The sequence below is a fragment of the Leptonychotes weddellii genome, chromosome 5, assembly GCF_054177405.1.
Source record: "Leptonychotes weddellii isolate Sample4059 chromosome 5, ASM5417740v2, whole genome shotgun sequence".
In the NCBI taxonomy this organism is placed as follows: domain Eukaryota; kingdom Metazoa; phylum Chordata; class Mammalia; order Carnivora; family Phocidae; genus Leptonychotes; species Leptonychotes weddellii.
In genome coordinates this window covers 119182503-119200324 of record NC_138373.1, presented here as the reverse complement: position 1 = coordinate 119200324, position 17822 = coordinate 119182503, and the positions used below count along the sequence as shown (strand labels likewise).

Sequence of the window (17822 nt, the reverse complement as noted above, 5' to 3'; positions counted from 1 at the left end):
GGTGCTTTCCAGAGACTATCTCATTTTAATCCTCTCACACTTTAACTCTAAGATCTAGGTCCTATTATTTTAGGCCCATTTTAGAAAGGCAAAAACTGAGGCTTCAAAAGTTTATGTTCATATCATAGAACTCAAATAATAGCTCTTTATCTACTCCACCAAAGCAATAATGTATTTGAATCAGTGTTTAACCTGCAATAAATTCCAATAAAATGATTATTGAAATATTAATAAAGAAGCAACCCATCTAATCTGGCCATATGTTCAGTAAATCTTGTACTGAAAAGCAAAGTCCAATGACAACAAATTATAAGAAAAGTAATCAATATAGTCCAAGGAAATTAAATATGATTCTACTGTAAAGCTGGTTTAGACAAACAAGAATAACAACCACAAGGTAAGTTTTCAGTGAAAGCAATACAATATAAATGACCTATTCCAAGGTATATTAGCAATGAGTTCTCCAGCCCTGAGAAAGAGCTTTTAGAGTCAAGGAGCTAGAAGATATTTTAGGAAGCTTAATCCTTACTTTAGGTCCATTAAGTCTCTCTATACCATATCCCTAGTCATGCTACTTTTTTTTTCTTCAAAAAAACCCTATAAGACAGTATATCCATTGAGAAGAGTGCCAATCAAACATCAGTTATAAACTATCTCAAACAAGTGACACTGACAACATAAACTGGACACAGTAAGCAGAAGGGCACATAAAATTAAATTTAAAGTAACAGATAATATGTTTGTTAATTTCACCTGGCCCAAGACAAGAAAATATGGACTGTTGTAAACTATAGTTAAGAATATGGCACCAAGGGCGCCTGGGTGGCTCAGTTGGTTAAGCGACTGCCTTCAGCTCAGGTCATGATCCTGGAGTCCCGGGATCGAGTCCCACATCGGGCTCCCTGCTCAGCAGGGAGTCTGCTTCTCCCTCTGACCCTCCTCCCTCTCATGCTCTCTGTCTCTCATTCTCTCTCTCGCAAATAAATAAAATCTTAAAAAAAAAAAAAAGAATATGGCACTAAATTCTTATCTTTCAATAATTACTCTGAATGTAAATGGACCAAATGCTCCAATCAAAAGACACAGGGTAACAGATTGGATAAAAAAAAAAAAAGACCCATCCATATGCTGTCTACAAGAGACTCATTTTAGACCCAAAGATACCTCCAGATTGAAAGTGAGGGGATGGAGTCTTTATCATGCTAATGTACATCAAAAGAAAGCTGGAGTAGCAATCCTTATATCAGACAAATTAGATTTTAAGCCAAAGTCTGTAATAAGAGATGAAGAGGGATACTATATCATAATTAAAGGGTCTATCCAACAAGAAGATCTAACAATTATAAATATTTATGCCCCTAACTTGGGAGCAGCCAGTTACATAAACCAATTAATAACAAAATTAAAGAAATACATTGATAATAGCACAATAATTGTAGGGGACTTTAACACTGCACTCACACCAATGGACAGATCATCTAAGCAGAAGATCAACAAGGAAACAAGGGCTTTGAATGACACACTGGACTAGATGGACTTCACAGATATATTCAGCAAATGGCCAACAGACACATGAAAAAATGCTCAACATCACTTGTCATCAGGGAAATACAAATCAAAACCACAATGAGATACCACCTCACACCAGTCAGAATGGCTAAAATTAAGAAGGTAGGAAATGAAAGATGTTGGTGAGGATGTATGTGGAGAAAGGGGAACCTTCTTACACTGTTGGTAGGAATGCAAACTGATGCAGCCACTCTGGAAAACAGTATGGAGGTTCCTCAAAAAGTTAAAAACAGAGCTACCCTATGACCCAAAAATTGCACTACGAGGTATTTACCCAAAGGACACAAATGTAGTGATCCAAAGGGGCACCTGCACCCCAATGTTTATAGCAGCAATGTCCACAATGGCCAAACTATGGAAAGAGCTGAGATGTCCATTGACAGATGAATGGATAAAGAAGATGTGGCAATTATAAACAATGGAATAAGCTTTGCGCAGTGGCAGTATCATAGCCAATGAGATTTATCCAAGGCACGATTATTGCTAATATAAACAATGGAATATTACTCAGCCATCAAAAAATGAAATCTTACCATTTGCAGCAACATGGATGGAACTAAAAGGTATTATGCTAAGTGAAATAAGTCAATCAGAGAAAGACAATTATCATATGATTTCACTCATGTGGAATTTAAGAAACAAAACAGAGGATCATAGGGGAAGGGAGGGAAAAATAAAATAAGACAAAATCAGAGAGAGAGATAAACCATAAGAGACTCTTAACTATAGGAAACAAACTGAGGGTTTCTGGAAGGGAGGTGGGGGGGTGGGGTAACTGGGTGATGGGCATTAAGGAGGGCACCTGATGTAATGAGCACTGGGTGTTACATGCAACTGATGAATCCCTGAACTCTACCTCTGAAACTAATAATACACTATATGTTAATTAATGGAATTTAAATAAAATTTTTAAAAAGAATAATGTAAATCTTAACATTTAAGTTTGCAAATCAATATTTATACAACAAAGTGACTTTCTCTGATTTCTTCTTTGGGGGTGGTTGACATTCCAATATATGTTATTTAGATAGCACAGAGACCACAGACTCTGGAGCCTTATTGCTTGGATTAGAATCCTGATTCTGATCGTTTTTTTAGCTGTGTTATATAACCTCTTTACTCCTCACTTTTCTAATCTACAAAATGGAGATAGTAATAGGATTTACCTCATGGGGTACTGGGAGTATTACATGTAAAGCACTGGGAATACTGACACCTAATAAATGCTGTATGTTAGCTGTGATTATTAGCATCATTGTTGAAATCAAATAATATCTTGTTATGGGCTGCATGTTGTATCCCTCTCCAAATCCACATGTTGAAATCCTAACCCCCAACATGATGATAACTTGGAGGTAGAGCCTTTGGGAGGTAACTAGGTTTAGATGAGGTAGAGTTGTCTTAATGGGATTAGTCCCTTTATAAAAAGAGGCTAGAAAGCTAGCTCTATCTCTCTCCACCATGTGAAAATACAGCAAGAAAGCTGCCATCTCAAACCAGGAAGAGGGCCCTCACCAATCTGCCAATACCTTGATTTTGGACTTCCTTGCCTCCAGAACTATGAGAAATAAATGTTTGTTGTTTAAGCCACTCAGTCTATGGTATTCTGTTATAGCAGCCCAAACTGACATATCCCAAAGCCTAGTTGTTACAATGGCTGCATTCCAAAAAATGAAGGAAAAATTTTCTATCTGAGAATCATGTTCAAACAACTATATTAAATGCCACTATAATAGAGAAAAGCAATGAATGTGTTCTAATTCCTGTATGTTCAGCTTCATCTTCCTCTAATGTTAAGAAAGACAATAGAACTAACTCTTCCTCAGAGGTATTAGCTAAATCTACTTATATAATACATAAATTATGCTCAAATGGTGCTCTTTTTTTCACTAACTGCTTACCTCACAAGTTAATGAAAATAAAAAAGACTGATTCTTCCAATTCCACATCTCAATCACCTACACTAACCATATTCTCTTCATTAATGCTTTCTTTAGGAATAGAATATACTCAAAGATATACTCCTTGCTTTTTAGTAGATACAGGGAACTTCTCTCTTCTTGAAAACCTATCTGTTCTCCAAGAGTTCAAAACACTAAAAATTAGTTTAGGGTATACATCTAAAAAGAAATGATTAGTTGTGAACTGAAACAAGTCTGTAGCACTGGTAGATTTAACTCATATTACTTACACCACACTTCTCAAGTATTTGCCAGTTTAAGAAAAAGGTTACATCCAAAGTCTTCTTTAAGTTAGGTTATTGTACAATGATGCAAGTAAGTGAAGAGAATCAAAATATGACAATAAAACATATTAACAATTCAGAAAGATAAATACCAAATACTGGCAACTCTTTCTCTAAATGAGCTCCAATTTTATTTCACATAGCTCCATATTTACAGAAATTTGGGACTTTCTAAAGTCTTTTCTTTCTACTCAAATTTGTATCTTGAGCACTGATTTTGAATTGTATTTCAATCCTTTCTACCACTTACCACTTCCTGCTGTTTTGTAACTCACCATTTCTGTAGACTAGTACTTTCAAAACCTTTTTCAAATATTTCCTCTTTCTGAACATATAACCATAATTTATAAGACCAGGATTTTAAATAAATACTGTATTTCATTTGTTTTTAGGTTCTTTTAGAACTGTCTTTGTAAACACTAGCTTCATCTTTTATTAATGAATATTACTGGTCCATAGATGTGCAGTTTTTTAAATCCTGTGGCCTCTACCTTCCAAATATCTTTTAAATACTGCATCTTGGCCCCATCCTTATTGGCATCTCTAAGTTGAGCCCCTGGCCACTTCTCATCTAGATTCTTGCACTAGTTTTAGACCTCCCTCTGCTTCCAATCTTAACTTCTTCCAATTCATCCAATTCTGAAGGTTTTAAAAAAATGTTTCCAAGACAAAAATCTGATAACATCCTATCCTGCTTAAAATTCATCAATGTACTCTTTCATCTCTAGAATTATGTCTGAATCCTTTAATGTAGTTAATATGGCATACTAGTTAGGAAATTTTTGCAAGTAACAGAAACAACTTTTAACTAAGGAAAGACACAGGGTGGCTCAAAAATCAAAGAAAAGATAATTAAATAGGCTTAGAAAAGGAGGTTCCAGATGCAGGAACACATGGATGGTCTCTTCAGAATACCAATCATGTCAGTCTTTGGGTCATTCAGATGATATACAAATATCATGGACGGAGCCTATGATTAGCAGGTTTAAATCATCTGTCCACTCCTTGGTGTCTAACAAGACTGTATCCAATGTGAGGTGACAGTTTCCATGGCAGAGAACACTAATTAGTCACAATATTGTATCTTTTCATCATATTTTTTTACTTCATACACAGTCTCTTATAATAAATACCACATTTTTATCCTCCCCAAAATAGTGTGACCATGTGACTGAGTTCTGGCCAAGAGAGCATAAATCTTGAAGTTGTCGTGTGCAACTTCAGGAAGTATCTTTAAAGATGGGGGCATGTTTTTTTCTCCCCCTCCTCCTTTCTGCTGGCTGGAATGCTGAAGGGATAGATGGGTCCAGCAGGCATCTTGGACATCAAGCGGCTTTGGGAATGGAGAATCCATCTCTAGTGAAATAATAGCATGGAATGAATCTGGGTCTCTGCTACTATGAAACACCACAGCATCACTAGCTTGACTACCTCTATACTCTCTTATGTGAGAGAGAAACAGACACATTTCTAGTTAAAGCCACTATTATTTGGGGGTTTCCATCACTTGTAGCCAAATCTAAACTGAACTAAAACAGCCCCTCATAGCAACTCAAAATGTTAATACTGGAAGAAAGAATAATGGAGGCTGGACAAGAATAAAACAATAGATGCCCACTCATGATTTTCAATCACTCCATTTGCCCTTTCCCTCATTTTATGCAGAGTTAATTTCTATTTAGGGTTTCCCAAATATATCAAGCTCTCCTAGCAAAAACATCCAGCTGCCTGGATTGCTTTTACCCCCTTCATCTAAATGGCTAGCTTCTATACACGCAAGTGTCAGGCCATCAATCCTTACTTCTTTATTGTTTTCTGGATTCCCATAATCCAAGGTGTCTTCTACCCTCCCTGCGAATTCTCACACAACTCTGCAGGTTCACCATTGTGCTTACCATATTTACTTTTAATGACTGGTTTTCTTGTCAATCTTTTATACTAACTAAAGTATGAACTCTTGAAAAACAGCATCTTACATTGGTTTCTCTAGAAACCAACTCTCAGGGGTGAGAACTGCATACATAACGTCTCTTGGGATGCATTCTCAAAAAACATATCTGTAAGGAAGCAGGGAAGGCAGGACTGGACAGAGGGAGAGGCTGACCTACAATGCAGTTGAACCAGATGGACCTGAAGCTCCAGACCATCCAAGGGGGCAGGAGGGCCCTCTGGGGTTGGGGTGGCTCTTCAGAGTTGTCACAAATTGAGGCAAGGGAGTAAGTAGACCTTGCTTTCTTTATATGAACCAGTTATTTATTTTGTCCCTTCTCCTACCCCCCCTTCACCTCCCAGGGAGATAAACCTGGAATGAGAAGGATACCTGTGGCCAAGGGCAATTCCCAAGGGGGACTCAACTATGATCCTTTAGCAGCAAGTATCCTCAGCAACAAGGGGATAGGTAAGCACCACAGTATCCACTATAGTGAGAGACTGTGTCTTGTTCATTTGGAAATAATGCAATGCTTAAAATACTGAAAAAAATAATTTAGTTTTGAATAAATGGATGGATGGATGGATTGATGGATGGATGGATGGATGGATGGATGGACTGACAATCAAACCAATGAATAATGATGTCTGTTTTCAGGCAGAGGGGACAAAATCAATAAAGGAGAAATAGAAGAGTCTCATGAAAATGATAACAATGGAACCAAAGTCCTGCCAGAGAGAGGAAGATAGAGTTGCAGTAACCATCAGGTCTAGGCTGACATTCTTTAGAGAGGAGGTACATAGTAGGAATGACAGCTGTGGCATGTGTAGACCAAAATCGTCTTGAAGATAAGGAAATAAGGAATGATACTTCATTTGTTATGATAACAACAAAAAACCTAGTATTGATTCAAAGAAGAAAAAAAATATTGAGGTAATTTGAGGAGGTAATTTGAAGGTAAAAGCTTCAATATTTTCAGCAAAATGGGAGGTAAAAATAATTAGTGAAAATTGAATAAAAGTATGTAAGACCATTAACAGGGTTAAAGTTTGTAAAAATGTTATAGGAGTGTCTCAAGAAATGAAGAGAGATGCAGAAGGTTGGCATCTAGATAGGGAATTGTTCAACCATGCCGGAAGTTCAGTTGATGGGAGTTATTTGTCATACACCAAGTCACAATAGTCAATGCTTAAAGGAGAAAAGTTATTTTTAGAATTTTCATTTCAAAAAATATTCTACTGAAAACATAGGTAGACTGAATTTATTCAACTTAATATTATCCTTTACTCCTATGTAAGGCCAATTTTTTCTCACCTAATGCCATAGTTTACCCTAGAGTTCTTTCTTGGTGTGCATCCATGGGTTTAGACAAATGTATGACATATATCCATCATTATAATATCAGAGAGTATTTTCACTTCCCTAAAAATCCCTGGCAACCACTGATCTTTTTACTGTCTCCATAGTTTTTTCTTTTCCAGAATGCCATATAATTGGAATCATACAGATTGGCTTCTTTCAGATTGGCTTCTTTCACTTAGTAATATGCATTTAAAATTCCTCCATGTCTTTTCATGGCTAGATAGCTCATTTTTTTTTATGCCGAATAATATTGCATCATCTGGAGGTATTGCAGTTTATTTATCTATTCATCTACTGAAGGACAGCTTGACTGATTTCAGGGTTTGGCTATTATGAAAAAATGTAAGGCCAATTCTAAAAGAAAAAACGTTTAAATTATTTTTCCTCTTTAAAGAACTCAAATTATGTTGTTAAATCCTGGAATTCTTGGGAGAGAAAAAAGTCATATACTAATAGCCTCCTTTTGTTAGTAGCTCTTTCTAAAGATATGTTGTAAGTTCACAAAATACATTTAGAATATGTCTTCCTTATGGGACATAAATTTCATTACCATGAGCAAAAGCAGCATCTTCATCATCATCTGCTACATCTGATATGTTTATGGCTCATCATTGTTTGCCAAGGGCTTTACATACATCAACCATTCAATCCTCCTTAAAGTATTGTGAAGCAGAAATTTATCCTCAGTATAAACAAGTGACTTGGGCAAAGTCATATAACTAGCACATGGTAAATCCAAAGCTAGAACCTGTACCTAACTCCTGACCCATGACTTCTGATACCTTCATACACTGATGCTCAAATATGGAATACACTGATACTCAAATATACTTTCCTCTACTTTCAATAATTCCAAACTCTGAAGGTCAATTTAGCTATTAAGCATCTATTTCTTCATCATTCTTGAATTCTTTAAAATTTACCAGGTAAGTGCTACAAGAAGGAAATACCCAATTGGAGAAGTCACATTTTATCTATACAATAAACCGTGATCTTTGGTGTAACAACTGCCAAGCAAAAAAAAACAATCACCACCATCCTTAGTTAGAAAACAATATGATTTTTGCCTGAGGTGGGATGATGGAATAAAGCCCCAAACTGGCAATAAAAAGCTTCAGAGGAAAAGCTTGGCATCGATCTAATAAATAAGTTTAGCCGAGAAAGAGAAAACACATTCCTTTCCAATGCTCTGTGTGAAAACATAAGCAGCACAGTGACATTTGTTTAAAAAGTCATCTGAAACATATTTACAAGTTCCAATTAGCAGAAAATTCCTACCAATCTGAAATTTCTACAAGTTATTTTTTTCCAGGATCTGTTTGAGGATTTATTTGATTTTGTTGATATGTTTTCACAATCTCAAGTTCCTACCTAAAAGAGTTCTTAGCATCATGCTTAAGCACAGCCAAGTCCATGCGGCAGGAAAACAGTGTATTTATCTACCCTACTACATTGAAACGTTTGCACCAGGCTGACCATAAAAAAAATAGTAATAATCCCAGTGCAACTCTCAGCTATGCATATTAGGAACAGCATGTGAAACCAGGGAGACAGGAGTGAATCTAAACCAGTCAAAGACCATAAGCAGGAACTCTTCTGACTCCAGCAGTTTAGGAATAATGCAGATAAATCACAGAACAAGCAAAGGGGAATAGAGTGCATTTCAGGCTTGGCTTAGAGGAAAAGACATATGAGACACACTCAGGGAAACTAAATTTATACAGTCTAGAGAATGAGCTTCAAGGAGGGAACCTGATCATAATCTATAAATACCACCAAGGTAACACCATAAATGATTAAGGAGAAGAACTATTTATTGTCTCTGCAGCAAGTCTAAAAACGAAGTTTTAGATTTACTTTTCCCTTCCTTTCTTTTTGGCATCAAAACATGTTGATATTGAGAGCTGTTTGCCCCTGCCTGGGATATACTGGGACAGAGCACTAGACAGGTAGGTGCCTGTAGCTAGTCTATCCTGCATGAGGAGCATGACTCTCTCTCTTTCTCTCTAGCCATGCAGGCCAGGACTATAAAGAGCAGGTGCAGAAGCAGAAGAGTAGGACCTCTCTCAGCACACACTTCTACACTCCAGGAAGTCAGAGCATCCATACCCTTCTAAAAGCCAAGCATAGAACTGAGCTACATGTTTTTTTGTTTTTTGTTTTTTTATTTAGAGAGAGAGAGAGACCACCTGAACATGTGTGTGAGCCCAGGGAGGGACAGAGGGAGATGGAGAAAGAATCTCAGACTTCACGCTGAGCACAGAGCCCCATGTGGGGCTCAATCTCATGATCCTGAGACCATGACCTGAGCCAGAACCAAGAGTCAGACACTTAGCCGACTGAACCACCCAGGCACGCCAGAGATTTTACTTATTTATTTTAGAGAAAAAGAGAGAGAGAGAGAGAATGAGCACGGGGGAAGGGAAGAGGAAGAGGAAGAGAGAATCCAAGAGGACCCTGCACTGAGTGCTGAGCCAGAAGTGGGGCTCAATCTCAGGACCCTGAGATTGCACCCTGAGCCAAAACCAAGAATCTAACACTTAACCCACTGCACCACTCAGGGGCCCAAGTTACATGTATTTTAAATATCATTTATTCTTGCATCTATTTGCTCAAATGAGTGCTTACCATGCGCAAGAGAGTGCTTCCCAATCCAAGTACAAACAAATCACTTGGGGGTTTCCTTAAATGCAGATTCTGACTTAGTAGTTCTTGAGTGGAGCCTGAAACTCCATGTTTTCAACATGCTTACAGGTGATGTCGATGCTGCTGAGTAATTAATAAGGGGCGAGGAGCTTAGTCCCTTGGTGTAGACAGACACAGAGAGAGCGAACTAAAACACAATATGGTAACATGCCATAGGCACCTAATCTAACCCGGGAAGGAGGAACAGCGAAAGCAAGCTTCCTGAAGGGCCAATCTTTCGAACTGAGTCTGAAAAGATACTAGTGCAATTAAATATCAGAAAAGAGTACTCAGGAAATTCCAATGGTATTCATTCATAGGTAATTAATATGGATGTTCTGAGGATTAAGAGGGATTCTACAAGCTGCTGACTTCTTGGGTTAGTCTATGAGATTTTACAGTGCTCTACCATAAGAAGAGTGTGGAGTAGAAATGGCACAGGCTTTTGGGTCAAATAGCCTCTTCTGAGCTTCAGCTTCCCAGTAGTAAAACAAGCATAAGAAAACAATACCCAGGGCGCCTGGGTGGCTCAGTTGGTTAAGCGACTGCCTTCGGCTCAGGTCATGATCCTGGAGTCCCTGGATCGAGTCCCGCATCGGGCTCCCTGCTCGGCGGGGAGCCTGCTTCTGCCTCTGACCCTCCCCCCTCTCATGTGCTCTCTCTCTCTCGTTCTCTCTGTCTCAAATAAATAAATAAAATCTTTAAAAAAAAAGAAAACAATACCCAACAATCAACTCCAAATAAATCAAAGACCAGAATGTTAAGAGCTAAACTATAAAATTCTTAGATGACGACATAGGGACAAAGCTTCATGGTGTTGGATTTGGCAATGATTTCTTGGATAGGAGTGCCAAAAGACAATAGAAGCAAAAATAGATAAATAGGGCTACATCAAAAAAAAAAAAAAAAAAAAACCTTCTGTACATCAAAGGGTACTATCAAATGTCCTTTGAATGAAAGAATGAGAAAACAACCCACTCATTGGGAATCATATATCTGCTAAGAGGTTAATATCCAGAATACATAAGGAGCTCCCACAACTCAACAACAAAAAAAACAAACAACCCTATTCAAAAATAGGCAAAGGACTCAAATAGTCTTTTGAATTTCTCCAAAGAAGATATACAAATGGCCAATAAGATATACAAATGGCCAATAATTCCTCCAAAGAAGATATACAAATGGCCAATAAGAAAAGATGCTCAACATCGCTAGTCTTTAGGGAAATGTATATCAAAACCACAATGAGATACCATCTCACACTTGTCAGGATGGCTATTAAAAACAGCAGTAACAACAAAACAGGAGAAAACAGTACGAGCAAGGATATGGAGAAATTGGAACCCCTGTGCACTGGTGGTGGTATTGTAAAATGCAGCCACTGTGGAAAAGAGTATGGTGGTTCCTCAGAAAATTAAAAATAGAATTACTATATGATCCAGCACTTCGTTTCTGGATGTATACCCGAAAGAACTGAAATCAGGGACTTGAACAGGTATTTGAACACCCATCTTCATAGCATCATTATGCACAATAGCCAAAAGATGAAGGAAACCCAAGCGTCCGTTCATGGATAAATGGATAAATAAGCTAGACAAGGGAATAGTATTCAGCCTTAGAAAGGAAGAAAATTCTCACATATGCTACAGCATGGATGAAGACATTATGTTAAGTGAAACAAGCCAGTCACAAAATGACAAATACTGTATGATTCCACTTGCATGAGGTACTTAAAGTAGTCAAATTCAGAAAAAGATGTAGAATGGTGATTGCCGGGGTGAGGGAGAGGGAGAAATGGGAGTTACTGCTTAATGGGTACAAAGGTTCAGTTTTGCAAGATGAAGAAGTTCCAGAGATGGATGGTGGTGATGGTTACACATCAATGTGAATGTACTTCATGCCACTGTACACTAAAAAATGGTTTAGATGATGAGGTTTCTGTGTATTTTAGTACAATGAAATATAATAATAATAAAAAATTAGAAACGACAAAAAAAATCCTTGCTAATCATTCCACAATATATATAACGTATACCAAATCATCACCTTTACACTTTAAATATATACAATTATGTTTGTTAATAATTTCTCAATAAAGTTGGGGGAAAAAACAACCTATCTACAGGGTTTTAGAAGAGATAACAAATGTCAGTTCTTAACAAATATTAAAGCTATTTTTCCCTTTTATGAACCCCTAAAATAAACTATCTCCAGCCTCACCATAAATGCTTTCCTTTTGCTCCCATTCCACTCCATTCCTGACTACTCTGGATGTGCTTATGTCTAAAGAAAATCACATTGAATTTACACATTTCACTTCTTTGTTTAATGTTTTAAATGTATTATCCCACTTGCTCACTAAGCATTCTGGAAATAATTGCTCATGAACCTATTCTTTAACAGAGATACAGACAGGGCAATCATCCACCCTAGGTTTTTCAAGGCAGCTCCAATTTCAAATATTCTGCCCACTCATCAAACAATTGTCTCCAGTTTTGGGCTTAAAAACATTATTGCCCAAAATATAAAACGGAATATTCTGAATTGCTGCCACAGTCTCTGGAAAGTGTTTTACTACATTTTTTCTTCAATAAGCTCAATTTGATAGATGCTCATGTTGGAATCTCTATACACGAGGTTCTATGGGACAGACCTACGTGATTATGACACTGTCCCTGCCTTCCGGGTGTTCATAGTCTAGCGGCCACTGTGTGTATGCCGGAAGGTGGCCGGCAGGAAACAAGGGAAGAAGCATTCCAGAACGTAGTCTAGTGTTTGGTACCAAGCCACTTGTTTTAAGTCCCATCGTCTTTATTTCTCTGGCCCATCCAAGAAAAGACTGAAATAAAAGATGCCTAAATGCCAAAGTAATTTCTAACATTACAGATGTGTGCCCACTGGTTCATTTGAACTTCACATCTACAGCTCAAAGAATGAGCCTTCCTAAAATAGATACAAAATGGCACTGAAAGGCTATGCAGCAGTCACAGGGTCTACTTCCTGAAACCTCTCGACAGAATATGGAATTTCCCCCAAGAGAACATAAAGAAAATGCTCTGTGATTGGCAAGCTCCTGAGGAATGTGCAATCATAATAAACTAGAATTCGAGTGGAAGTAGATTTGGAAAAAACACTGTTCTTGTCCCTGTTCTATCATGAAGGATAGGATTGAACCCTATAGCTACTCTTTAAATCATTTTTACCGAAGAAAAATTCTGGCGAGAAAGGAAAAATCTACAAATGAGCAAAGTGTCGAGTATGGCAATTATGATGATGAATGATTTGCTGAACAATATATTACACAGAGATTCTTGCTCTCTGTGAGCACTATAATGTTATTATTTTACACCGTGCCCCTTGAAATACAATTCTAACCGTAGAATCCACTGCTGTCTTCTCTTTCCACTTTAAAAGAAGAAAGAGTAATTAGAAAAGTCATTCAGAGGACTCTGAATAAACCTAAAATTATACCATTCCACTAGCGATAGAAAAATCAAAGGTTGACTTCAATCCCCAAATATCTGGACCATAAAACATCACTTCTCTCCATGCACTGTCACTTAAATTTGAATTATCCAGTGTAATAATGCTTTTTTAAAAACCTGTGTTTCTTGAGTAAAAAGATTTCCAATAAAAAGACTATCCGCTCATAGGAAAAAAAATATACAGATGACCAAGTTTCAAAATAACCCTTCATCTCAGCCCCAAATCCAAATCACTGACTCAGTTTGGTGGTGTTGATATTTTTGTCCCCAGTTCTATCTTCAGAAGTGTATCCAGGTTACATAGCCAAGAGGATCAAACAAGATTTTTACTAATGTCACAGGTATGCATTCCTGACCTAATACATACCTAATCATCAAGGTTTGTGAATTTCCACCTACTGGGTCCCTTCAGCCCATGTCCATCCATTTTTAATGCATGGAACAAGAAATCTTCAGGAGTGTAGAGCTATTATTTTAATCCCATTACTGTCACAAATTCGTCACAATATCTCCCCAAACCACCTTCTTTTCTAAAACTAGACCTCAATTATCTTCACCTGGATTACCTCTCTTTCTTATTCCAAATTCTGAATTTTTAACATTCCTCAATTCAGACAACTTTCAAATCTGCTAAAAGTAGCATTCCTTACAATTTTTGTCCTAGCTTTAGATATCACAGGCAAGACATTAATATATATTGGTAAATACTCAGAAATTCAGAAATAATCTCTATTTTCTTTTTTTTTTTTTTTAAGATTTTATTCATTTATTCGACAGAGACAGACACAGCGAGAGAGGGGACACAAGCAGGGGGAGTGGGAGAGGGAGAAGCAGGACTCCCGCTGAGCAAGGAGCCCGATGTGGGACTCGATCCCAGGACCCTGGGACCATGACCTGAGCTAAAGGCAGATGCTTAACGACTGAGCCACCCAGGTGCCCCTCTATTTTCTTTTTTATTTTTAATAATTTCTCACCATTTGAACAATCCATCACTCCTCACTGGGCACCAGCAAAGTGATTGGCCCTGACGTAGAAGCTGAAGAGGAAATAATAAGGTAATGAGCATCCTCCCTAATACTAGAGACATTAAATCAAGCACGAGATGACCATCGGGACTTTATTTCCTTCATATTTTTATATGTTCCTATTTCCTTTGTTCATTCTCGGAAATGTATTCATCTTCTCCTAACTCAGACTATCCTTCACAGACAATGATAACTTCGGTGAATGAGAAGAATAGAGAAAAGTCCTAAAAGCTGAACTGTTTAGTACTTCTCAAACATTAATGTCCATATAAATCGCCTGGGAAACTTGCTTAAATGCAGATTCTGTCTCAGTCGGTCTAGGCCAGAGCTGAGATGATCTATTTCTAACAAGCTCCCAGATAATGCCTACTGTTGATAACTGCCAGAGCACTGAGTAGCAAGGGGCTACACTGGAAGCTCTCCAAGTGCAGTGTCTCTGTCGGTCTTTTATACCTCACTTTGGCCCAGTGCCTGGCCCACTGCCCAGCATATAGTAAATGCTCAATAAGTATCTTTGGAATGAATAGTCATGGAAGAGACATAAATAAAGAAGGGGAAAAGAATATAGACAAGTACATTCATCTCAACTCAATTTTTCTCTTATATAGGGTTGGTCAAACCATTTTTAAACTCAACTTCGCATCCTGAACATCAAACTGATCCATATTTGACTCATCATCCCTACCTTTTGATTTTCCCCCGCACCCTTCCCTCAGACTAGACCATTTTCCTCCATACATGTACATAAATGCATGCCCATCGTATAGAGCACCTATAACCTACCTGTTCCTGTTCCCCCATCAAAACCTGGGTTGGCCAACCTCTTTGGTTCGAGTCCCACCTCTTCCATGAAGTTCTGCCCAGCGTCCTTGGCCATACCCAATACCCAGTCTATATCTCACAGTTATTTTGGACACCAGAAGTAGAGCAAAATGACACGTAAGCAGCTCCATAGCAGATATAATTCATAACTCTGATGGCAGAGTAATGAAATGTCCTTCTGTCAGGGTAAAATTCACTGAGAGAGCTGTCTTATACTTGCACGATCCCTGCTAAGTAAATAAAATTTATCATCTTCAGAGGCGTTCTCCATTCTTGGGATAGAAGAACAAGTGAAAAATTTGAGTCAGGCCATTTATAAAGACAAGACACCAAGACATGCTGTGGTGTGGTGATTAGAGCATGGATTTTGGAGACCAACACTTGGGTTCAAATCCTGCCTCCATCGCTAATTATGTCTATGGCTTTGGTCAGTCCTCTGGCTTGTAGGAGCCCAAAGCTGGGCATTTAAAGGGGGATAAATGGCATCCAATAAACTTTCTGTAAAGATTATTGTTTTGTTGTTTTGTTGTTGTTGTTGTTTGTTTTTTTTTATTATGTTATGTTAGTCACCATACATTAAAGACTAAATGAGATAACAGATTTAAGGTGCTGAGCAGAGTGCCTGGCATATACTCAGATTTTGCTATCGGAGCCATTACCACAGAGGGTTTTATATAGACGCATTATCACCTGGGAACTTGTTAGGAATACAAACAAATTCTCAGGTCCCACCCCAGACTTCCTGAATTCCAAACTCTGGGAGTGGGGCCCAGCAATCTGTTTTTGTTTTTGTTTTTAAAGATTTTATTTATTTATTTGAGAGAGAGAATGAGATAGAGAGAGAGAGCATGAGATGGGGGAGGGTCCGAGAGAGAAGCAGACTCCCTGCCAAGCAGGGAGCCCAACGCGGGACTCGATCCCGGGACTCCAGGATCATGACCTGAGCCGAAGACAGTCGTCTAACCAGCTGAGCCACCCAGGCGCCCCCCAGCAATCTGTTTTAAACAAGCCCTGGGAAATCAGATGCTAAGTTTGAGAAGCACTGTTCTAAATGTTAAAGAAACTGGAGATGTTAACGATCTATGATTAGTGTCAGGCACAGGAGGAGATACTCACTAAATGTGTCTTATTATTTTTGCTAGGAAAGCCCTTTTATTCTACTTCTTAATGCTAACTCTCCTGCCCAGTGTATCCAACTGCCTAGTTGCTTCAGTTCCGGAGCTGCCTAATTGCCCGCCTTTGAGAGTGACCCAAACTGCTGCTCACAAACTATTTAATTGCTTATCCAACTGCCTACCTAGAACCAGCCCTGGTCCTCATTACCGGCGGCTGACCTCCGGCTGCAGGAGCACGACCAGAAGTTGTCCCATCGCAGGAAAGCAGCCTTGAGCCCAAGCTCTGCGCACAAAGCTCCAGTGGCCACATTTCCCCTCTCACAGTTCATGTCGTGGTGGCCCCAGGAACCAACTACATGCGTGACTCTGAATTGCTTTGGCTTTTTTGAGCTTTGATTTTGGAGTTCTATTTTTCTTTGCTTTTATTTTTTTTTTCTTTTTTAGACTTGGGGGAGGGGGTTGGGGAGAGTTGCTTTTGTTTCCTTAACAGCAAACAGTAAAACTTTTCCATAAAAACTGTGTATTCCTCAAGGCCAGACAGTTAAGCAGCTGAGGCATTTTGGGCACTGCCTGTTACTGATTTTATTTCCTTTTCACTGCACTTGCAAGCAAGTCATTTATCTTTAAGTTAGCAAGCAAGAAATGGGAAATAAAAGAAATATGTTTTATTTAAAGCAGTGTTTGGGGCTAGGCATGATGAGGGATATGGACACTGCCTACACTGATTTCATTTTCATTACACTGCACTGACAGCAAAACCATTTATCTTTTTTGGACAGATACTTTCATCTCTCTGCCTCCCTTATGTTTCTCTTGGTTCTGTCCTCCTGTCATACCAGTGTTCTTGAATTTTGATGAGAACAAACTGGGGGCATGCAGGACAAGTGAGTCCTTTGGGTACCAAGCTCCAAGACATCCTTTTCCTCTCTGAGGGATTTGACGTGGGGTAAATAAGCCATCATTTCATGGTGTAAACCAGAAGAAAACAAAAACAAAAACAAACAACACTTTTTTCCATCCAAATGAGATAAACAAAAATCAAAGAAAATGTTCTACTTTCACCACTTATTCTTCTTTAAAATGAAGATATATGATTCTACCATCTACCAATGCAACCTGCAATACAGTAGTGAAACAAAATTGGAACAAGCTAGAAATTTCCTCAAAAACCAAAGAATTGATGTTCTTTAATAAGTTCCATCTGCTTGCTTTTAAAACAGGACACAACACCCACTTCCAAGACTCAGTGGGAAAGGTATTGCATTATCAACATGGAGGATAAAAATGGGTTCAGTGCATTCAGTATCATCCTTTTGCTCCAGTAATTCTCTGATTTCCCATGTTTTGCCCTAGATATATGAAATTCACATTTCCAGATCAAATTGGATTTTTCTGTAGCCTAAATATTGTTTTAAAATTGCTGAGTTTATTGTCAACTATAAAATTTAAAGACTGATTTATCTGAAGTGGATGAACTCTACCAACACTGTTCTCCACTTAATATTCAAAAGTAAGAATATACCTTTAGCAAACTGAGGGTTGCTGGAGTGGTGGGAGGGTGGAAGGGATGGGGTGGCTGGGTGA

At 38.3% G+C, this 17822-nt stretch overlaps 1 protein-coding gene and 1 pseudogene across 1 annotated transcript in view; one reads left to right on the top strand and one right to left on the bottom strand.

The window, feature by feature from the left end:
• TRHDE (thyrotropin releasing hormone degrading enzyme) overlaps positions 1-17822 on the bottom strand; it is a 349173-nt gene that overhangs the window by 274536 nt on the left and 56815 nt on the right. The gene's annotated exons all lie outside the window — the stretch shown is intronic.
• LOC145721951 (U4 spliceosomal RNA) lies at positions 1996-2066 on the top strand (annotated as a pseudogene).